We start from the raw sequence: 20,786 nt of genomic DNA, 5'->3' as shown, positions 1-20,786 counted from the left end.
TCATTTTTATGTTTAATTTCTCTTATATAGTTTTTAGTAGATTGTTATTATTATAATAAAGTTTTAATCCAAATTTAGTGACTAATGTTGCCCTAGGCCTCAGGTTCTCCTTACTCGTCTGTTCTGCATTCTCTCTGGAGGCTCAGCCTCTGGGATTCCTCCCTTCCTCCCCTGAGCTGAAATTGAGCTGAAATCACAGTGTCCTGAAAATATTCCTGCTCCCTGTGGCACCACACTCACTGGACATTTGCTCACTCCTCCTCTCCCACAGCCACAGCCCAGGATCACATGTAGGCAGCACTGCCAGTCCTACCTTATGGAGACATTAGAGGGTCTGTCTATCTTCCCTGTCTCAACATCTGGTCTTCCTTAGATGAAGGTTTGTGAGGTCAGATTTCTGGAGGTGAGTATTCCGGAGGCCTGGTCTGCTTCCCTCTGGGACTGCTGTTTGTTGGTGCAGTGGAGCTCGCCTGGAAGTGTCTACACTTCCCTCAGCCCTTGGAGTCTTCTCTGAGGTCCTCTCAAGTTGTCCTCCAGCTGCTTCACCCCTTTCTTTTTGCAGCTGTACATTCACTTTGTGGTGGTTTTCTTTCTGTTTGTGGAGGAAATCCAGAGATCCTGGAAATTCCTAACCTGCTCTGCCTTCTTTCCAATATGTGGATTTTTTTTTCTGGAGGTGATCTGTGAATTCTTTGAACTGGAATGTCATTTTCCATGCTCAGAAGTTCTGGCCAGTCCCCTTTGACTATTTCTTTAATGATTGTGCTGATTTGTTTTTTTACCCAGTCATGTTGTTCTGGCAGACCTGTGATCCTTGGGTTGTCTGTGGACATCCTGTCTTTAAATTCAATATGCTTGCTTCCTTAAGGGGCAGGTTTTCTTTTAGTGTTCTTTTATTTTCCTTCTCTTTTTCTTGGCTGTCCTTCACTTTTGTTTATTTGCATTCTCTATTGTACTATTTTATGTTTTCTTTGAAGGAGCTTGCCAGAGCAGATTCCAGGTTTTCTTTTCCCTTAGCCTCAAGGTACCAACAAGTAACCCTTGGAAACCACAGGACAAAGAGGATTAAAGGGGAGTCAGGGTGGGAAGAAAGTGCCCAATTCAGTGCCCTGAAGGAGAAATCAGTCAGAAAAGTCCCCAGAAGCAGAGCCAGGTGGGAAAGCAGAAGGCTGAGGTGAGCTTTCTCCTTAAGCCCGGGTGCCATGCTGGTGAAGGGGAGATGTGGGAGGTGCTCCAGATGGAAGGAGGTTTGGAGAGCTTCTGTTGGGGGTGAGTTGGAGAACAGTTATCCATGAATAACAAGACTGGCTACCCCACACTGAGAATATGATGCAGTGAACAAGAGTCACTCCAGAGAGCCTGAAGGAAAGGGAGATTTAGAAATTCTTAGGGATCTCAAAAAGTGGAAAAGAGCCATAAATTCATCAGTAGTTCAGAAGTCAAACAATAGACTAAAGGAACTGAAAGGTGAAATGTGGATTCCAAAGAGACTCGAAACCAGGTGTTTGAAAGAAGAAGTGACTGTGGTGAAAAATGAAAAGGCAGTTTTATGTCCAGGATGGAGAATGGGTCCCAAATATCAGAATCTCTGGTAAAGTGAATACTGATTGGTTGTTTTCTTTTGTATTCAAAGAGAACCAAAATGACATCACCATGATAAAGAGAAGACTGTGGCTGATCAGACCAATACGAGCTCAGAATTCCCTACCACAGATTGGGCACAGATAGTCCATGTGAATATTTTGGGTGGTTACTCCAAATTTGCACATCATACATTTACTTGGTGCTTTCTCAATTCTGTCATGCTGAGTGATCCTCTGCCAGTGTCTCCCGTGTCGCACAGTCAAATCCAAAGTTCTTGAGAGAGATCTTGAGAGTGTCTTTGTATCGCTTCTTCTGACCTCCATGTGATCGCCTGCTCCATGAGAGTTCTCTGTAAAATAGTCTTTTTTGCAAGTGTACATTTTTCATTTGAATAGCATGGCCAGACCTTCAGAGTTGTGCTCACTGAAGCACAGTTTGAATGCTTGGCAGTTCAGCTCAAGAAAGGACATCAGTGTCTGGTACGTTATCCTGCCAGGTGATCCTCATATTCTAAGACAAGTCAAATGGAAGCAATTCAGTTCCCTGGCATAGCTCTGGTAGACAGTTCATGTTTCACAGGCATACAACAATGAGGTCAGCACAATGGCTCTGTAGACCTTCAGTTTGGTAGACAGTCTAATACCTCTCCTCTCCCAAACTTTTCTTCAGAGCCTCCAAAACACTGAGCTAGCTCTGGCAATGCGTGCATCAACCTCATTGTCAATGTGTACATCCCTGAAAAGTACACACCAAGGTAAGTGAACTTATCCACAGCATTCAAAGCTTCTCCATTTGTTGTAACTGATGGTTCCACATATGGAGGGTGTGGTGGTGGCTGATGGAGCACCTATGTTTTCTTGGTGTTAACTATTAGGCCAAAATTACAATAGGCAGCAGAGAATTGATCCATACTTTGTTGCATTTCAGCTTCAGAGGCTGCATTGAGTGCACAATCATCTGCAAACAGAAGATCATGCACTGCCAGGCCTAGAGGCCTGTATTGGGCTACCCGAGTCTTTCTTACCTCACCTCCGAGGTCTTCAGCTGGCCAAACCGGATAAACGTATGAGAGAAAGGACGTTCCAGAGTCGAACAAGGGTTGAGCTTTATTTCAGGGTCTAGTTACAAGTGCAGGGGAGGTCTTCCTTAGGAGGAAGAGGGGGAGATTTCCTAAGGAGGCTAAGCTTAAGGGATTGGAAGTAGAAGTACAAACGGGGAGAGAGGGGGAGGGGAGAGAGGAAAGAAGAGAGCGGAGCCTACTGTCCTCTTGGCTCCTCACGTGCTAAGAGCGCTTTCAGGCTTCCTCAATCCTACTTAACCTTCAGCCGCACAGTTTGCATCTCAATACCGTGCTGTTAGATAACAATAGTGTGCCCAGATCCGGGACCATCTCGAGGGCGGGGAGATCTCTCTCCCATCACGTTTCTCACGGGAAGAGGCGGAATTACTCGAGATAGCTCGGTTCACCTCTATTCTCTGCCGTTTCCTGGGGGGGGTCTCATGAGAGCTCTAAGATTTAGAAGCTCCCACCTTTACCCACCCGAGACTGTCCACACGGAATTGAGCTTCCAATCCCAACAATGCACCAACACTCCCTCCACTTTGTCCTTGGCTTGTAGCCTTTTCCAATTGAAGAGATTACCATCAGTTTGGTAGTTTATCTTGATACAGTGTTCATCCTCATTGAAAGCATTTGACAACATGTCTGAAAATATCATGCTAAAAAGCATGGGAGCAAGCACACAGCCTTGTTTCACTCCACTGGTGAATGGGAGGGCATGAGAGCATTGTCCACTATCCAGAACCCAGGCAAACATGTCATCATGAAACTGACATACAATACTGATGAACTTCTCTGAGCAACCAAATTTTGGTGTAATTTTCCATAAGCCCTCATGACTAACACTGTCAAAGACCTTGGTCAGATAATACAAATGTTGTGTACAGACCTCTGTTCTGCTCCTGGCATTTCTTCTGGAGCTGTCTGGTAGCAAACCCCATATCAACTGTTCCTCGGTCCTTTCTGAAGTCACACTGGCTCACAGGTAGGTGACCATCTTCCAGATGAAGGATCAGTCTGTTAAAGAAGACTCTAGCAAGAATTTTGTGAGCAATGACTAAGAGAGAGATCCCCCTGTGATTGTTGCAGGACAATCTATTCCCTTTACCTTTATAAAGGTGTACAATGGAGACATCCTTGAACTCCTGAGGGACAACTTCCTCTTACCCTATAATCTGGAAAATTTCAGTCAACTTTTGTATGAGCAGTAGTCCCCCTACCTTGTAAATCTCAGCCGGAATAGAATAAGCACCTGGTGCTTTGCCTATGCACCCACCATGACAAACCCTGATGAGGTCAAAGAAAATTTTTATGAAGATATATAGAGACCCTTATCATCAATGTGTCAAAAGAAGACAAGCTTATAATTCTGGGTGACTGTAATGCTAGAGTAGGCTCACGCTACCAGACTTGGCAGGGAGTCCTAGGGAGGAATGGAGTTGGAAAGACCAACAGCAAAGTTCATTTCCTGCTGAAAGACTTGTGCATTATATGACCTTCTTATCACCAACACTATTTTCCATTTACCTAAATACAATAAAACTTCATGGATGCACCCTTGCAGCAAACATTGGCATCTAATAGACTATGTGATTGTAAGGAGAAGAGACAGACAAGATGTGAGAGTGACAAAGGCAATGTGTGGTGCAGAGTGCTGGACTGATCATAGACTTATCCTTTCCAAGCTAAATATTCACATTCATCAAAAGTGCCACCCCCAAGGCAAAATGACTACCAGATGAGTTAATGTCAACAAATTAGAGCTCTTCTCTGATCATGAACAGGTTGTTACTAACTTGGAGGGAAAGTTGAGCCAATACATAATTGGCAACAGTGGAGCAGAAAAGGAGTGGGCAGCTCTCAGAGATTTGGTGTACAGCACTGCATTTGCTCATCTGGGTCAGAACACTCACAAACACCAAGACTGGTTTGATAACAATGATGGGAAAATCCAGAAGCTGCTAAACAAAAAAATGAAAACTCCACAGGATTTACCAGCAGGATAGTTCATCCATCTCTAAGAAGGCAACATTTAATTCCATCAAAAGCAAAGTATAAGCCAAGCTTAGAGAGATGCAGGATTCCTGGCTCAGTAAGAAGGCAGACAAAATTAAGTTTTATACTGATAGTAACAATCCAAAGCACTTTTATGATTCCCTGAAAGCTATTTATGGACGAAAAACCTATGGTACATCACAACTACTCAGTGCTGATGGAGCCATATTGATTAGTGATAAGGACATGATCTTAGAGAGATGGGCTGAACATTTCCATAGTGTTCTCAACCATCATCAATCAATGCTGAGGCCATTGACCTGCAAGTCATGTCATCATTTTCCTGATGTCATGGTCCTCCTAGAAAAGGAAGAACAAACAGAACAACAACACAAAAGTGAATACTATGCTCATGATGGAAGTGGAAGTAAATGAAATGGAAGACCCTCAGATTCCAAGTGCATTGGGCACACATGTGCTATCCATGAAGGTAGCAGATTGGAAATAAAGATGACCCTCCCTAGTATCAAGGAATATTTGGAAATATCAAGAGACTGAGGTAGAGCTCTGAGTCAATGGCACTTTGTTAAAGGACACATGGTCCACTCTAATAAGTGAACCTCCTATCATTCTCAGGATCTGAGATTCACCCTTCTTCTGGGACCTTGTTTTTACAGGTTTGATACCTGATTTATTCCTTGGACATTCTAAAGCAGTCATACAAAATATAGAATTCCATTGGTTGACATATGACTCTTAAGCTAAAACAAGCAAAACTATTGTGTCAGCAGGGTCACAAGATGGATGGGCTCCTCCTTAGCTTAAGCAAGAGGAGATGGTACAAGCTATATATGCACTGTAAAAACATGGTGGAAGAGGAGGGGGTATCTTTCCTTACCATGACACCACCCAGGCTTGGTTTGGTCAGGAAATTTGAGCCAAACAGGATGGAGTTATCTTGGTCTACATTCTTGTGGTTGTGCAAGTGAGCTCAACAACTGGGAAACAAGTGATGAACATTGCATTAAAGTTCAAGGCCTATTATGGGACCCTTCTATTGGAATGTATATTCCTATGTGACTTATACAAAGTATGGATTAATACAGTGCTTACTCTTAGACCCAGTATTTGGTGATTGACTAGATGAATATATCAAAATCATTACAACAATCATTACCACTTATAAAATCACAATGAACTGACTGAGTAGGGGTCCTCAGTAAATCTCATAGTCTCAGATCTGGCCACCCTCTCCATCGTTAAACCTCTTAACTCATCCTCTTGATTCTTGTTCTACCAAGTTTCTGCACTTCTCCATGTGTGTTTAGGTCATTAATTTCTCATAAAGAAACTGGAAACATTTTTCTGATGAATTAGCTCAGACAAAATGCAACTTAATTGGATATTGCTTTTTATTTTTTTAACTAATGAAGGAACCCTCCTCTCCATCATTCTTGTTTAGTCATGTTCAAGACTTTATAAACTATATGGAGGTTTTCTTGACAAAGCTACTGGAGTGGTTTGCCATTTCCTTCTCCAGTTCCTTTTGAAAATGAGGAAACTGAGGCAAGCAGAGTTAAGTTGCTTGTCCAGAGTCACACAGCTTGTAACTTTCTAAGGCCAGATTTGAACTTAGGAAGATGGTATCTTCCTGATACCAAGACCAATGCTCTATCCACTCTGCCACCTAGCTTGCCCTTCTCCATCATAGTTCCTTTTATTTCTAAGTAATTAATTTTACAGTTAAGGAATGTATGTCATAGACAAATGAAAGTAATCAGAACAAAAAGCCGTAAGCTGTTTTGGCTATGACACATCATGTCCAGAGTAACCTCAAACCCTCAATGTAGCAACAGATGACTCTCCTTCATTTGGCTGGGGACCATCTCTTACAGCTCACCACAGTCAGATTCCAATGACCAGATATTTAGAATCCTCTTTCCGATAAGACTTTATTTCAGCCTTTCAGGAAATGAACTAGATCTTTCCCTCTTTTAAGTGATCACATTAAAAGCTTTTCCCCAGAATGCTGTGGAACTGCCAGCTTCACACAGACTTTTCGCAGAATTTTCCTTAGGACATACCACTTATTAATCAGAAATTATTAAGGAAAAGTGCCCTAAAATTCTAGAACAAGAAGGTAAAGTAGAAATAGAAAAAATCCACCATTCACTACCCGGAAGAGACACCAAGAAGAAAACTGCTATGCATGGCATGGCCAAGTCCCAGAACTCTCAGGTTAAGGGGAAAAGGTTGCAAGCAATAGGAAAAAGAAATCATTTCAATATGGCGGACATCTAGTTAGGATTTCACAAGAACTAGAGGCTTCTGCTCTAAAAGCCTGAAAATTTGGGGCATTATATTCAAAGAACAGAAGAGCTATGAATGCATCTGAAAATAACTTACCCAGCAAAGTGAGTATGATCCCGAATGAGAAAAGGAGGGCTATTTGATAAACTGAAAGACCTAAAAGTCTAGACTAAAAGAGGAGAACTCAGTGGAAAATTTGATATAAAATATACAGAAGAATTATAAGTACAACATTAAAGACTGATTATTAGACCCTGCTTACTTATTATTTATATATGAAAAAGTTATCAGTATTCTGATAACTGTCATCATTACCAAGGTAGTTTGAAAGAAAAGTGATAGCTGAGTTGTATATGATGGGATGATGATAAAAAAACAAAACTAGGTAGGAAAAGTCTAAAAGGAGAAATAATATTGTAAAACGGAAATGTGAAAAGAACTCAGAGAGGAAGCAAGTAGGAGTGGAGGGCCGATTATGTTGGAACCTTACTCTCATATGGGTAGAAAAAGAAAAAACATTTACATGTGAAAGGGTGTAGAAATCTTCTGAACATGTAGAGAGATGAGAAAATTGGGGAACAGTCAGGGAGGAACTTTTGAGAGGGTGTGTGGACTGCGATTTCAGAGATTCTGGGGGGACTTTTGGAGGTCTTGTGGATTGAAATTGGGGGAAAGGAAATGGGGGACTCTTGGAGGAGTGGGTGAATTTGGGAGTAGGAAGATGGGGGAGAAGAGAAAGTAAAAGCAATAGAGTAAAAAGAAAGGGCAAAAAAGAAAATCATGAGTAAAAATAAGAAATTCACAGACAGTAATGATCACTTTGAATATGCTTGAGATTTTGACAGCAACTTGTTTTGTGATGACAAAGAACTGGAAATTGCAGGGACCCCCATCATTTAGGGACTGAACAGGTTGTGGTCCGTGGTTGTGATGGAATGCTGTTGTGTTATAAGAAATGATGAGCTCAGTGATCTTAAAAAGCCATGGAAAGACTGCCCAAAGTGATTGAGTAAAGTAAGCAGAAACAGGAAAACACTGTATACAGTAACAGCAATATTGTGGTCTGAAGAGTTTGAACAAGTAAGTCATTTAGGGTTAAAGATACAAATTAAAAATAAAAGACACATAAAGAGTGACGCTATCTGCATCCAGAGAAAGACCTAACAGAGTGGTATGTATGGAATAATGCTACACGTGGGTGCATACGTATGTATACAGATATATAGATATAGACATGGTAGCCATCTCTACAGTGGGGAAGGAGAAATTTTCCTGATAACTACTGTATATTACGAAGGATTGCCAGGCTGTACATGGGAGATTTGCACTTTCATGATCAATCATCTTTTTTATTGTACTCTTATGGAATCTTGTTTTCCTCCTTGAATTTAAAATTTTCTTTTTAAATAAAAAGGTAAAACCCAGTTCCTAATTCTAAGGAGCTCACATTCTTGTGGACAAGATAATATGCAAATACGCAAATCATTTTGTACAAATAATATCTATTTGTTTTGCATTCTCATACATTCATATGCATATGTATATATAGACATATGTATATACATATAATATATAAATTTGGTCTGCAGCTTCCCTTTCCTCCGATCCATTAGTTCTCTGCTTTGGTCTCTGTGTCCTTTGAATTTAAGTAAATCTTCCTATAACTGCATTCAATAAGAGAGGAAATAAATTCCAGACTTTAAGATAAATACGCACATAAGAGATTAAAAATAATATTTTAAAAAAGAATATATCACATATCAATTCTGATAAAGAAGATATTTCCCATCCCCCTCTCTCATGCTCCCCCACAGATCCACCTGCCTCACAGACTGAACACAAACTTTCTCCCTGATTCCACAGGGAGATGAATTTCAGAGGAAAATGCTTTTCAGCTTTATTCCAACTGATCATAGATAATGCTTTTCTCAAAATTCATTTGGGCTCTTAAGGACTGTGGTTAATTAGGAGTTCATTCTAGCTCTCATAAAGGGTTGTGCTTCAGTTTTTCTCTGGAAATTAATGAGAGTTGGACTATTAAAATCTGAAGTTTTTTTCAGCTCTATATCCTATGACTTTTAATGATTTAGGGGTTGGTGACATTCAAGGACGTGGCTGTGGACTTCACCCAGGAGGAGTGGGGCCTCTTACACCATGATCAGAAGGAGCTGTAGAGGGGGGTCATGCTGGAGAATGCCCAGAACCTGCTCTCCTTGGGTAAGGTCACTTCCTCTGGTAATGCTGAGTCTGCCATCAAAGGGATGTCTTCATCCCCTGGTGTGCAGGGTTTGGAGCATTTATCAGTTGTTAGGGAGAGAACTGTGTTGGTCTCATGTCCTGCTGCCTGGTGTTTCCTCTAGAAAGTCTTTGCTTTGTGGGACAGGAAGGGTTTCCTTGTTGCTCCTGAAGCTTCCCACCTCTAGGCAGCTTCAAATTAGTGTGGAAGGATCTGAGACATGGAATCAACCTCAGGGTCATTCGGTCTGACCTCCACCTGGATGGGAATTGTGTCCGCCAAGTCCCTGAAAGCTGCTCAGGGGACTTCTCCTTACACACCTGTCCTCTCTGGGATGGGCCCAGGATCCAGAATATTCTCCTTTTAAGCAAGCATCAGTTTGTAGCCCAAAGCTTCTACTTATCCCTCCTTTAGTGAGTTTGTCCTTGATCTGCCTTCCTATCACCCCCAAATTCCAGCAGAGATGGTGGGAAGGAAGGGAAGAAGCATTTGTTTCCACCTACTGTATACCAGGTGCTGGGCCCAGGGCTTTCTTTACAATGTTATGTCACTTCATCCTCAAAACAACCTTCCAAGTTGAGGGATATTATTCTCCCCATTTGACAATTGAGGAAACTGAGGTAAATGGAGATTAAATAACTTGTCCTGTGGCACACAGCTAGTAACTGTCTGATGTGGATTTAGACTCTGGCATGCCTCACTCTAGGCCCAGGGCTCTCTCCACTGCATCATCAGCTGCATCTCGTTTCTAGAGAATGGAAAGTGTGCCATGAGTCCATTCTTCTATGAAGAAGGCACACCAAGACCAAATTTTCTGATTCCAATCTGGTTCCATGATCTTCTCTCCCACTTCTCCCCAAAGCTCAGAAAAGATGATATGAGACTGTCCTTCAGGAGTCCTGGGAACCATCCTGGGGTCCGTGCGTACATGTACCCGGCTTTACCAGGAATAAGAGACTGGCTGAGAGCTAAAATTTGGACCAACCAGGGTTTGCTGAGTTTGCTAGCAGGAGACTCTCACCTCAAGAGGCAGAGGTGCCCCAAATGAGCTCAACACAAGGTTTCTATAATTTTCAGGGACTGAGGAACGGAGAGGGGGAAAGGTCAAAAACTGACTCCTGTAGATCCCTGTTCTAGAACTCTAGTCTGGTCTTGCATAATAAGCTTTTTTATCCCCTTTGGAATTAGGAGTTTCTATCACAATGGAACTTGACAGGATGGGGGGCAGAGATCTGACTCTTTCTCAGAACAGATTTTACAACACCATAACGTGGCATATCCTGTTTGGGGTGACTTGCATTATAAGCACTAATGGGTGAGTACAGGCTCATGTGTGTGAACATAATTGTGTGCATCTCAGAATGGAGTAGCTCTGGGTCTAAATTCCTTTCCCTAAAGAGAACTGAATGCCAAGTTTCTCTCCATACTCATCCCTGACTAACTTCCCATGCCCGGGGCTTCCAGTTCCCAGAGAAGACATGATCTCTTATTTTGAGCAAAGTGAAACAACATGGATGTTGGAGAAAAAAAAGGCGGAGGAGGTGCTGTCCAGGTGAGTGAGGTGAAAGTAGGTATATGGGACCTGGGGTTACAAGGGACTGCTATGTGTTGTGGTGAGGCAAGTGCTCAATTTTGGGGCAGGAAGAGACAACTTGGAATTCTTTTTCAGATATTTGTCAGCAGTGGCTTCATGGGTCATGGAACCACTGAGCCTCAGTTTCTCCATCTGTAATAACAGGGATTTGGACTCCATGGCCTTTCACTTTCCAGGAATAAATCTATGATCCAATAAAAGTCATTGTTTGGACTTTGAGGGCATGGAATTCTCCTGAAAGTATAAAAGGGGATTAGGCTCTCCTATATGAGTTCTTTCCTAGACCTTCAAGTCAACAAACTTCTAAGTGCCTCCTCTGTTCCAGACCTAGTACAAAGCCCTAAGCACATAAATCAATGCAAGGCATGTGCCCTGCTCCCATGGAGCCCATAGTCTGGTGGGGCAGAGAATGCACCAACAACTATATAGGAACCCACTCTGGACAGGATAAATTGGTGCTAGTCAAGACAGGGAAGGCCCTAAATTTAAGGAGGACTGGGATAGGCTTATTGTGGGAGGTGGGCAATAGCTGGGGATTCAGGGAAGCCAGGGGGAACATTCTAGGCAATAGGGATGGCAATAAAACCCACAGAGTTGAGAGGTGGCAGGTCCTGTCCACAGAACTGAATGGAGGTCCAAACATGGATTATAACATACATGGAGGAGGGGAGGGTGGAAGAGAGGAAGAAACCTGGTAGAGTAGGGGAGGGGTAAGTGATGAAGAGCTTTCACAGCCCTAGAGAGGGTTTTATATTTCATTCTTTTGCTGAGGAGCCATGGGAGGCTGTTGAGAACATGGTGACATGATAAAGTGAGAGATTAAGGAAGAAGAACTTGATAACTGGATGGAAGATTGACTGAACTGAGGAAAGAATTGAGGCAGCTGGACCAACCAGCAGGCTCTGACACTATGTCAGGTATGGGGTGACAGGTCTGAACCAAAGAAGTGAAAATACTGAAAGAAAAGGGGACCTACTGAATGATGTCACCAAGGTAGAATCCAAAGGTCTTTGCAACAGATTGACCACCTAAGTCAGGAGTGTGAATGTGTGAGAGTTGATGAGGAGGGCGTGACATTTCATTTCTGAACCTACACTATTGGGAAGATGCCTTGGATAGCATTAGGAATGGGAGAAGATGGGAGGGTTGGAGGAAAGAGAATGAGTTTCCTTTTGGATATGGTAGAAGTAGAACTTAGAGAGGAAAATGTCACTAAAATCTAAGGAGGGTAGGATCAAAAAGGAGGAAGAGACTGACAGTGTCAGAGCCTGCAGAGAACTCAAAAAGTTTTAGGATTAAGAAATGGCCATTGAATGTTAGAAATTTTGAGATGATTGCTAACTTTTGAGAGATGTGTTTTACTTGAACAATAAATTTGGGAGACACTGTGCAGTTCCTTTTTTTTTTTTCATTTTGGGTGTTGTAAATGCCCAAATTAACTATAGTGGACAAATGAAGAAAAATGCTATCCAGATACAGATAAAGACCTGATAAATACAATAATTTTACAGAGATATACCTATTTGTGTCTAATGGTAGCCATATCTTGGGCAGTGTGGCAAGAGAGAAAAATAAGAAGAGAGAGAGTTTCAAAGAAAGACAGGGAATGGCCATCTCTGTTTAGCTATAAAATGGAGGAAAGATATTGGACCCCATCTCTTGGAGATGCATGGGTCATGTGAGAGTGTTTTAAGGATTAGAGAGAAATTATTTTATTTGTGGTAACAGGGAAAGAGTCATCAGTGTGGGAATGTAAAAATTGGTGAAAAAAAAGGAGATTCTAGAGGAGAAATATGTGGAGGGAGATGAGGGAGTAGAGTGAGATCATTTGCACATGGAAGGGGATTTTCTTTAGCAAGGTGAAGAGCAATATTTCCATGTGATATGGAGGGTGAAAAAGGAGAAAAAGACACCTGATTTATGTGAGATGAGGCATGTAAGATCGATGTTGATAAACGTCTAGTTTTTTTTAGTGGTTGGGAGGGGGATAGAAGCAAGCCATAATGGACGTTTGGGGATGAATGAAAAGATTTGGAAGAGCTGCTGTGGTGAGTGGCCCAGGGAGTCAGTTAGGGAGATGGCCCAGGATTGCCTTGCCCCAGTGAGGGCCCAGCTAATATTACATAGCCTAAATTGGTAATGGATCTAGCAGCCTGGTTTCATGATTTTCTCATCCTTAGAATGTGAGCTAAGGGCGTTGTAAAATGATTGTTTCTTCCCTTTTAAGATACTTTTCTTTCCCCAGGGAAATAGAAAGTAACCAAGTTTTTGTTCTGCCTGTGGAGCAAAGGGGATATATGTGTGCGTGTGTGTGTGCGTGTGTGTGTGTGTGTAATGATTATTTGTTTTATGGTTGGCCTTTTTTTCAGAAGGGAGATCAGACTGGAAATGAAGGAAACTACTGCAGAGCTAAGCCTTTCTGTGGAAGAAACTCACAAGCAAAGATTCAGGAGTGATGGTCCCTCTGACTCCAGTTGGAGAGAAGTCTGCACAACACCTAAGAGTATCTGCACTGCAGAGAAATATGATGGTAAACAACATGTAAAGGGTTTTACAGAAAGAAACAATTTTGTTGCACATCAGAAAATCAACCATGGAGAGAAACTTCATGAACGTAATCAGTGTGGAAAGACTTTTAGAAAGAACAGATATCTTATTGAACATCAGAGAATACATACTGGAGAGAAACCTTATGACTGTAATCAATGTGGAAAGGCTTTTAGAGTGAAGAAATGTCTTATTATTCATCTGAGAATCCACACTGGAGAGAAATCTTATGACTGCAATCAATGTGGAAAGATTTTTGCAAATAAAAATGGCCTTGTTAAACATCAGAGGGTCCACACTGGAGAGAAACTTTACAAATGCCATCAATGTGGAAAGACTTTTACATAGAAGGATGGTCTTCTTCATCATCAAAAAGTCCACACTGGAGAGAAACCTTATAAATGTAATCAATGTGAAAAGGCTTTTAGAGAGAAGAGATATCTTATTGAACATCAGAGAATACATACTGGAGAGAAACCTTATGACTGTAATCAACGTGGAAAGGCTTTTATATGCAGAGTTTATCTTATTATGCATCAGAGAGCACACAATAAGGAGAAACCTTATGACTGCAATCACTGTGGAAAGATTTTTGCAAATAAAAATGGCCTTGCTAAACATCAGAAAATCCACACTGGAGAGAAACCTTATGAATGTACGCACTGTGGAAAGGCTTTTAAACGTCGGACCCATCTTACTCAACATCAGAAAATCCACATTGGAAAGAAACCTTAAGAATGTGATCATATGGTAAAATTTTCAGACTAAAGTCAGTCCTTGTTTCCCATCAGAGAATTCATGGGAAGTACAGGGATCTTTTAATGGACCTGAAAGGAAAGGCATTGAAATGGAGTACAGACCTTCTTACCAGAAAATTCACTCTGGGAACAAGCCATCTATGGAATCAATGGGGCAAGGCTTTCAGCCAGAGATCATCTCTTATCCTTTCGTCAGAGGATTTATAATGAAAAGAAACCTTATGGATGTGCTCAGTGGGGACATGCCTTTCTCTAGAACATGGATGTCTTGGGTGAAGGTTATGTTTTGTGTCTGACTAGAACAGAAAGGTGAAAGAAAATAATTCTTGCCACCTCTCCAGAATGCACAACTGAAAAGGAGGCAATAGGCGAATTATCTGCAGAACTATATGAGAGAATCCATGTGGATATTCTCTGAAACAGAATGTCTTCAGAATAAGGAAGAGACCTTGTGTCAATTCCATGTCAACTGGGGAACAATCTTTGGTGAAGGGAAGACATCAGATTTGCTTGATTAAAGATATAAAAATTGGGGCAATTTAGGGGAATGTTGTGTTTTCCCACAGCCACCTCCATGAATGTATTCAGCTTATATTGAGGCTACTGAATGCAAAAGTCAAGAAACTTCTCATTAGCTTGAGATCTTTTCTGCCTCCTGATTTTGGTAATGGACTTGAGACAGAGCAGAATGAATGTGTGAACAAAGCAGTCCCTCCTTGGCAGGAAAGAGGCTTTGCAGTCTCCATCTACAAAACTTCCCATGGTTGCTCCTGCTCTGCCAGCCTGGAAGGGAAAGGGAAAGGAACTCAGTTCCACATCAGAGGCATCTGGGCTGCTTGTCACATGCTCTCTACAGATCAATGGAGTGCTCAGGTCCTGAAGACAGCACCCCCATCACAGTGATGATTTCCAGTGCAGAGACCAATAGGTTGGACATGAGGGAGCAATTCAAGAGGCATTATGGGTAATCTGTGTATTCTCTCATCAAGGCAAGTCAGAAGAGTCTTGCTTTGCCAGAAAAGGCAAACAATGACAGCAAGAAAGGTTTCTAATGAAGTCCATTTGGATGCTAATGAGGACCCAAGCCCACCTTGTGTTAAATTGTCACTGAATTGATCAGAGAATCTTGAGTTAGAAGGGTCTTTAGGGGCCATCTGGGCCAGACTCATACCTGGAGAGGCATCTCTCTGAAAATATTTCTTCCTCAAAGTCTTCTAGGAAGGCAGCCCATGATTAGGACTCTATTCATCATGCCAGGCTGAAATCTATCTCTTACAGCTTACACTAGGTCTTCTCTCTGTGGTCAAACAGAACATGTGTGATTCATCTCACACATGATAACCTTTCAGGTATTTGAAGAGTATTTCAGGTTGCCCACCACATTTTCTCTTCAGGGTAAGCAGCTTGACTTCTTTCAACTGATCCTCACTTGATGTGGTCTCCAATCCATCATATTCATAGTCCTTTGGATGTATTCCAACCAGGCAATGTCTCTTTCTGATTATCTCCAATTTATAATAAATAATAGAAATAGACATCATGTTTATCCATATTTATTTGTCTTGAGGTAGCTGCCAAAATTGCCACCAAACTAGACTATAAATTACTTTTTAAAATCTTCTGATTGCGTAATCTGTTCTTGCTAACAATGGTGGAACCATGACTTGGGCACCCTAAAATATGCCAGTTACGGGTGTGTTCATAGATTAGTTAGAAATGGGGGAGATCATGGCTTGTCTTGACCTGTGTCTTGCCACTGGACTCTGAGAACTCTGGAGGAGAGAGTGAGGTTGGTGACTTTGCACAGCTCTGCCTCACTTAAATCCAACCCACTTACAAAGGACCAGCAATAATCATCGTCTGAAGAAGCTCATGAGTTCAAAAGTTCAGTGTTCCACTGTCAGTTAAATGCAAAAGCTCAGTTTTCCTATCAGTCCCTTTTAATTGAAGAAAAACTCTGAGCTAAGTTTAAAAGTGCAGGGCTCTCTTAAGACACTTTACTGCAAAAGGAATCATTATCTCAGCACCAGCCATAACTCACTTTGTGTCAGGGAAACTTGTGATCTTCTATACCTTTAAGTCTCCTGATTCAATTCTAGGCCATCTGTCGTTATCTCTACCAGCCAGGATGATGCCATTCCTGGAAATTTTGGCTCTAGGTGTCTTTGTACAATTAGAGGAAATTTATTATCTATCATTAGTTATTTCCGTGAGATCCAGGTGGAAAGTGTCAACAGTTTCAGGATGAACTGAGGGGTTGTTTCCAGCCCTCATTTCAGACTTTCAGCCAATCATATTCTTCCTGCCCCGATGATGCTTTAACCTTTTCATTGTTTTCCCCACCTACCACCTTCTGTTTTTTGTTCCATCCGTAAGCTTGGGGGGCTAGGGAGCAGGGGCTGCCTTTCATCCTCTATGTCTCTGAGCTTGATGAGGAAGCCATTTTCCCTCTTCATTAGTAAATTCATGTTAACTAATAAACTGCTAGTGCTCAGAGCTCTGTACCTCAGTTGACCTGATTTTCCTTGTGACAACTGGCCCTTGTGGTCTTGAGACTACCAATGCACTCTCTCCTGAAGGAAGGCTTTAGCTTATAGAATCTATGAATGAAAACCATAGTCATTAAATGAAACCTGATTGTCTTGTGGCCATCATGACCATCTAGGCTGATTTGTTGTTCAGTCATTACAGGCTTTTCTGACTCTCTGTGACCCCCTGACCACAGCAGACCAAGCCTGTCTATCCACCATCTCTCAAAGTTCGTTTTTTCCATGACACTATCCATCTCCTCCTCTGCTTTGCCCTTCTCCATTTTCCATCTTTCCCAACATCAGGGTCTATCTTAATGAATCTCATCTTCTCATTATGTGGCCAAAATTTTTCACCTTCAGTGTTTGACCCTCCAGTGAATGGGATGAATGAATTTCTTTAAGTATTGCCTGGTTTCACCCTTGTGCTGTCCAAGGGATTCTCAAAAGTCTTCTCCAGCACCACAATTTAAGTGCTGATTCTGTGGTGCTCAGCTTTCTTTATACTGCCGAAAGACCCCTATCTGTGATTACGTGGGCTTTTGTTGGCAAAGTGACATCTCTGCTGTTCAGGATCCTGTTCAGATTTGCCATTGCTTTCCTTTGAAGAAAGACATCTTTTAATTTCATGGTTGCAGTGATCTTTGAGCCCAAGGACATAAAATGCTGCTTCTGACAATACTGAAACCTAGATAAGTTTCTCTCTCTGTTTGGCAGGAAGTGATGGAACCAGTTGCCAAGATCATAGTGTACCTACAATCATACATACGTGCATGCACATATATGTATTTATATACATATATTTTTATTTATATACATATATCTTTCAAATACCTCTTTAAAATTGCCAGGGGGCTTTGCTGAGGTAGAGTCTTAAGCAAGAAGTGGGTGGGGCAGGCTGCAGCATGGCACTGAAATTACCCCCCTGGGCCCAGAGAGGAAACACTTGCTGGGACCTCAGGCACCCATGAACACAGAGCCTGCTGCCCACTCTGGATTTGGGTGGGTGATTTCTCTGCTGAGATCAAAGCCTGCCATGACTCACCTCATTCATCCCACAGTGCCCCCTGCTGGAGCCAGCCCCTAAAACAAATAAGGAAACTCCCTGGATGGAAGGCTAGCAGAAGGCTGTGAATTTTACTGGGATCTCCCCCTGTACCACTGGTGTTCACAAAATACACCCACTGGGTTCTTGTAAGAATTGCTGCCATATAACACCTTCAAGCACAGAGATTCCAGGGGTTAAAGCCTAGATTTTGTCATGGTTAAGCACAGGTTCAGAGCTCAGAAAAATGACTGAATCTCTACTAGGTTTCTAACAACACTTATCTAGGTTTCAATTTTGTCAGAGGGACAGGGAAACCACTTCTGTTTGACAAACTTCGCAAGGGAGGCAGAACCTCCCACAGCAACCAGGGGAAGGAGAAACAGTTTGACAGAGATAATGTTATACCAGGGAGTTACTTTTCAAGGCTGGGTTTAGGAGATTGAGCCTTCCAGGTTATATTCAGAGGTTACTATGGCTAATTGAATGAGGAGATTTACATGTCAAATGGGCTCATTGGAAGGTGTGATGTACTTGCCAAAAGATTACCAGAGTCACAACTGGTTAGGATGCTTCCACAAAGAAAGCAAATGGAATCACTTTGGGAAACCTTGACTCAATCAATTCCTTTTTCCTCCCTTTCGGCTTCTTATCTTCAGAATGTCTGGAGACCTTGATTGACATTAACATCCCATGAGACAGGCTTCAGTCAGCCAAATAACCTCCTAAACGAGACGGGTGGCCCTGAACCCCAGTAACAAAGACTAGGAAAAAGAAGTTTAAAATTCCTATCACATCTCTCAATGGAGATTGGCCCTTATGGGTATGCACAGCATTGCGTGACTGAACCCTTCTTTACGTGGACTTTGGCACAAAGGCAAACATTTGGTAACTGGTTTTGGTCATGGACTTTTGATTGGTTACTGAGCTGGAAGTAAGTGCATTCAGAAGCCAGAAGCCAGCCAAAGTGAGCCTTCTCTTCCCTCAGAGGCAGCTGGATGGTTCAGCCTGGATCCATGGAACCCTGACTTCAAATTGGACCTCAGAGGACTCTTAGTTCTGTGACCTTGGATAAGTCATTCAACCTGTCTTCATTTTATCAAATGGAGACAGAGTGTCATAGTGGCTCCTACCTCTTAGGGTTGTCAGGAGGACAAAATAAGGTATCTGTAAAGCCTTTCCCACAGGGTGTAGGTGGCAGGGGCAGGATTTAAACTGCGTGTGCATGTAAGTGCGCTCGCATCTTCTCCTTCCCTCTGACTCAAAGGATTACCAGAAACAGAGAACACATTTTTCCATCAGACCTTAGATACGGAGGTGGAAAGGATCTCAGGGGCTGTCCAGTACAAGATGAGGAAGCACACTGAGAGGGCTGGAAAGGCTTGCCCAGGGTCACAGCATCACCAAGCAGCAGAGGCAGGTTTGAATCCAGGTTCCTGACTCCGGAGTGCCTTTCCACTGGAGCCCAGTCCCTTTGAAAGGTGGGGAAACTCCCTCGTTAAGCGGGTTGAAGTCTTGGTGACTCAGGGCCTCGTGGCGCCCGGCCCTGCTCATCCCCAGTGCTGGGGGAGGTCTGGCGGGGAAGGCCGCGCCAAGTCTGCCCCTTTCCTCTCACCTGCACTTTGTCCTCGGCCCCCACCGGGGACTTGCCGTGCTCCTGCTCCCTTGGGGAGGCCCTGAGATGCCAGGGCCCTGGCATCTCCTTCCGAGGCGGGTGTGAACTGGCTTCAGGCGTCCCCAGCCCGACGCCGTGCTAACGTCCTTTGAATTCTCTTTGGGCTGAGTTTTGCCTTGCCAGTCGGGGTGCCAGGTGCGGCTGGCCAGCCCCGTGCCCACCCCAGACCGTCCTTCCCTGCTCCTGCCCTCCCTCCTCCCCGGGATCCTTCCCAGCCCCTTCCCCTGCCAAAGGGCAGCTGCCGCCTCCAGCCCGGGCTTCTGCTGTTTGCCGTCCGTCCCTCCCTCTGTCCATCCTTCTGTCCATCCTTTCTCCATCCTCCAGGAAGGCGGCGCACTGGGAAGCCTGCGAGGTCCTTGGCTGAGATGGGGCCTGCCTGCGGCAGAAGGAGGGGTGCAGGCTGGTCAGAGGCTCGGGACCGCCGACTCATCAGGAGGGGGGCACCCACGTCTGCCCAGCGCGGAGCCGGCTGGGCGGGGCTACGGGACAAGGCATGCGCACGAACCGCTCCAGCCTCGGGACTACGTTTCCCAGAGGGCTTTGCATGTCGCAAAGGCACGGGAGAGGGTACGCGGGGGGAGACACACGGAACTTCCGTTTGCCCTTTCCTTCCGCATCCTCTTCATTCGCAATCTCTCCCGCTCCGCTCCCTCCCCGCCGCCGCCCGGGCCTGCGGCTCTGAGCCGGGGTGAGTGACAGCCGGGGGCCGGGCGGACGCGCGGGCGGCGGGGGTGCCGAGCGCCAGGCGCCCTGTTTCGGAGCCTCCTGGGAGAGGGGGAGGAGCTCTGTGCCAGAGGTAACCGCACATGCGCACTCCACGGTGCCACGCCCTCTCCGCGCCCATTGGTCGGCCTGTGGGGGCGCGACCTAGCAACCAATTAGCGGCGTGGTTGCCCCGTAGCCCCACCCAGGCGCCGTCCCCTGGGGGACCACGTACTTGGTAGGAAAGGACCCAGGGCTCCCTGTGTCCCCTTCCCAGGCCAGGTGGAAGGACCCTGCCCCGCTCCCACCCCTGCGGGGGCCCCCCACTGCCTGGCCTCCTGTACCCCACCACTTTGGGGGTGCATCTCTGCTCAGCTCCCTCCGAGGGCTCCCCACTGCCCCGCCTCCTACTGTACCCCACCACTTTGGGGGTGCATCTCTGCTCAGCTCCCCCTGCAGCTCTTAGGGCCCTCTTGAGCTTTCTGAAGAGGGCAGGGTGTTCAGCGCCCCTCCCAAGGGCCTTTCTGCACCCTTGGGGTCCTGCGGGCACTGCTCCCCTAATCTGTCACGTTCCCGGAGCAGGGTTTCAGTGGGGGGTCGCTCAGTAAGCACGCCCCACCCCCCGCACTGAGCACGGGTCCTGCCCTCCGGGAGCTCACAAGCCCACAAGATCTGGGTGCCCCAGGGGTGGGGGGGTGTTAGGGGAAGCCTTCCTGGAGGAGGTCAGTCCTCCAGCCACAGAGAGAGCCCGG

General features: G+C 44.3%; 1 protein-coding gene and 1 pseudogene across 2 annotated transcripts in view; both read left to right on the top strand.

The window, feature by feature from the left end:
- The first annotated feature begins 10,737 nt into the window (after positions 1–10,737).
- LOC140502800 (uncharacterized) lies at positions 10,738–14,089 on the top strand (annotated as a pseudogene).
- A 5,472-nt stretch (positions 14,090–19,561) lies between these two features.
- Positions 19,562–20,786, top strand: part of LOC140502789 (uncharacterized) — a 52,323-nt gene continuing 51,098 nt past the window's right edge. Inside the window, exon 1 of one of the 2 annotated variants that reach the window (XM_072606791.1) lies at positions 19,562–20,020. The gene's annotated coding sequence lies outside the window, so the exon portion shown is untranslated. Of the gene's footprint in view, positions 20,129–20,786 lie in introns of both variants that reach the window. The other variant, XM_072606790.1, reaches the window with a different exon arrangement.

The sequence above is a fragment of the Notamacropus eugenii genome, chromosome 4 (genome assembly GCF_028372415.1).
Source record: "Notamacropus eugenii isolate mMacEug1 chromosome 4, mMacEug1.pri_v2, whole genome shotgun sequence".
Lineage (NCBI taxonomy): Eukaryota > Metazoa > Chordata > Mammalia > Diprotodontia > Macropodidae > Notamacropus > Notamacropus eugenii.
Note: the sequence above shows the minus strand (reverse complement) of the source record. Positions and strands in the feature narration are given on the sequence as shown.